Raw genomic sequence first — 3115 nt, 5'->3', positions numbered from 1 at the left:
TATATAAGTAAACCTTATCCTATAGAAATACATATAGAAATACATATATAAGTAAACCTTATCCTATAGAAATACATATATAAGTAAACCTTCTGAAGTAAAATATTTGTTGGTAAACCGATTACATATGTTGTAAGATAAGAAAGTCAATCGATTCCTGCTCCTGTATTTTAAAGACATGTGTAAGTTTTATGCTTCCTTCTCATCTGTATCTGTATCTGTACGTTGTAGTACCCGGTTCCGGTTTTTATACAACGGGAGAGAGTGAGCAGTTCAATTTGATTTTTGGTGCGTTATAGCACTCTTAAAGGCCTCCAAAAATGATTCCACCACATTATTCGATATATAGTCCGAGAAGTTTCTGGCCTTGATGTTCCTTTTTGGTCTGTTTTTTGTTAGATGTTCAGCTGGAGGTATAGCTGGTATCAACCCCTCAACCACCTTGTACATAAATGTGACCCTCTGCTGTGCTCGCCTGACCTGGAGTGTTGGTAGTTCGAGTTTCTCCATTGTGATACATCCATCTTCCCTGGATCTGTAGTCATTTGAGATGAATCTGGCTGCCAAGCGCTGTATTCGTTCCAGTTTGTCAGTTTCTTTTTTGGCATAAGGGTCCCAAATAATGGCGCCGTATTCAAGGATGGAGCGCACTAGGGATATATATGCTGTTTTCTTGCAAGACGATGGGCAATGTTTTAGGTTCCTTTTGAGAAAGCCAAGGGTCGAACTGGCTCTCCTTGCTATTTTTAGTATGTGGGTGTTTCACTTGAGGTCATCTGAAATTGTTAGTCCGAGATCGGGATTATTTTTCACTTGTTCCCAGACATGTCCATTTAGGGTGTAGAATCTGTGACTTTTTTCTTTGATGTTCATAACATAGTATTTTTTGGGGTTGAATTTCATTCCCCATTGATTAGCCCATTTTTCCAGGTTGTTTAGGTCGTCCTGTAGTATTGGTGGTCACTGTACTGGTTGATTTGTCTGTATATCAAACAGTCATCGGCGAACAGACGTATGCTAGAGGCTACACTTTCTGGTAGGTCATTTATATGGCACAGGAATAATAGTGGCCCGAGCACTGTTCCTTGTGGTACCCCGGAGTCAACGGTTACTTCTCTGGATGTTTCTCCCTCTAGTGCTACTCTCATCTGTCTTTGTAACAGGAAATTGGAGAGCCAGTTGTGGAGGTTTCCTCTGATGCCGTAGTTATCCAATTTATGGAGTAAATTTTGGTGGGGGACTGTGTCGAAATCCTTAGAGAAATCAAGAATTGCTAGATCGACCTGCTTGTTGCTATTGAATAATTTTAGGAGATCGTCCATAGTAACTGCTAGTTGGGTTTCACAAGAAAATCCGGAACGAAATCCATGGTTTAAAGATGTTAATATATTATATTTTTCAAGGTGGTTTAACAGGTGTTTGCAGATAATGTCCTCCCAAAGTTTACAGGCTACTGATGTTAATGATACTGGCCTGTAGTTTTCTGCTGCATGTCGGTGTCCTTTTTTGAATATACAGGAAATATTTGGACTGAGCCAATCTGATGGTAGCGATCCTGAAATTAATGAACATTGGAATATTGCAGTTAATCCTGGTGCGATTTGTTGGGCACACTCTTTTAGGATTCTGTTTGGGATGTCATCTGTTCCTGATGCTTAGGCTGGGTTGGCTTTCCGAAGTAGTTTTGTTACCCCCTCTATACCAATGGTGATATCTCCAATTTTTGATTTTACATTTTTGGTTGTTGGAGGCTTTGTCTTCGACAGTGAACACGGATTTAAATTGGTTCACAAGTCGCATGTCAAGGTCTCTTTGTTTTAAAGTGGGGAGACTCCCATGTTGTCTTGACGTTAAGACTTTATATATTTCCAGAATGGTTTGTTGTTTTTGTTCTCCAGCCCTTCTGTGATGGTTTGATTTATATAATTCCATTCTGCTTTCCTTATTTGGCGTCTGCATTCTTTTTGTATGTACCTGTAGTTTTCCCCACTTCCCAGTTTTCTTAGCCTTGGTGTATAGGCGCTGTTTCCTTTTAACGATCTTCTTTATTGTGTTGTTAATCCATGGATTACTGTTTCTACCGCTCATTTGCTTAGATGGGATGAATTTATCAATGTTTCTGGTGAGTTCATTTTTGAATATATCCCAGAGTTCTTGTATGTGGGTACCTTCATTGAATAGGTCTTGGATTCTGTGCGACAGTTTTTCCAGTTATTTTTGCAGGTTGGTCCAGTCAGCTTTCCCATATATGTATCTTTTTCGTGGTTTTTGATGTTGGTAGTGAGGTTTTGTGTCCAAGTCAGTGACAATCATGGCATGGTCAGATAATCCTGGGGCATTTGTTGATGTTTTGATCAGCGTTGGGTTTGTGGAAAAAACAAGGTCTAAAAGGTTGTTTTCTCGGGTTGGCTCATCATGTATTTGGGTTTAGTGTGCCGCTGTAGTTATTTCGATAATATATGACTGTATCTCTTTATCCACACCAGTTTGTTTAACAGTTCCGCAGTCCCAATCTATGTCTGGGCAGTTGAAATCTCCAGTCAGCATCACATTGTTGTTTTTTGACTGCGAAATTAGATGTTGTGATTTTTCTAGTTCTTTTACATTATGGGTGTTTCTGTGCGGCATGTAGTATGATCAAATTAACAAGTCCTTGTTCTTTTTTAACTTGATTTTGGCCCATACTATTTCACAATCAGTAACGTATTCTGTTTTTTCTTCAGACACTAGGTTTTTGTGGACTAGTATGAATACACCGCCTCCTGTTGTGCTCCTGTCATTTCTGTAGGCCATGTAATCATCTGGAACAATTCCGCTGGCTGTTATTGCGTCAGTTGTAGGGTTCCTTCCAGGTTTCACTCCCCTGAGCCAAGATTCAGTTCCGCATATGATGTCTGGCTTGATGTATTCCACTGCAGCAGATTTTGGGCTGCTTGTCTTGTCCAGAGGGGGTTGAAGTCGGTACTTGATTCTGAACACTGTGTGATATTCTCTTCTGTCAATGGATGGTAGAAGTTTGATGTGTCCATTTCAAAGTTGTGGAATGTGAAGGAGCTTACGTTGATGTTGTCACACTTGCAGCATAACCATTGAACATTTGATCTCTCCAAAAGGT

The sequence above is a fragment of the Mizuhopecten yessoensis genome, unplaced genomic scaffold (assembly GCF_002113885.1).
Source record: "Mizuhopecten yessoensis strain PY_sf001 unplaced genomic scaffold, ASM211388v2 scaffold10573, whole genome shotgun sequence".
Taxonomy (NCBI): Eukaryota; Metazoa; Mollusca; class Bivalvia; order Pectinida; family Pectinidae; genus Mizuhopecten; species Mizuhopecten yessoensis.
Note: the sequence above shows the minus strand (reverse complement) of the source record.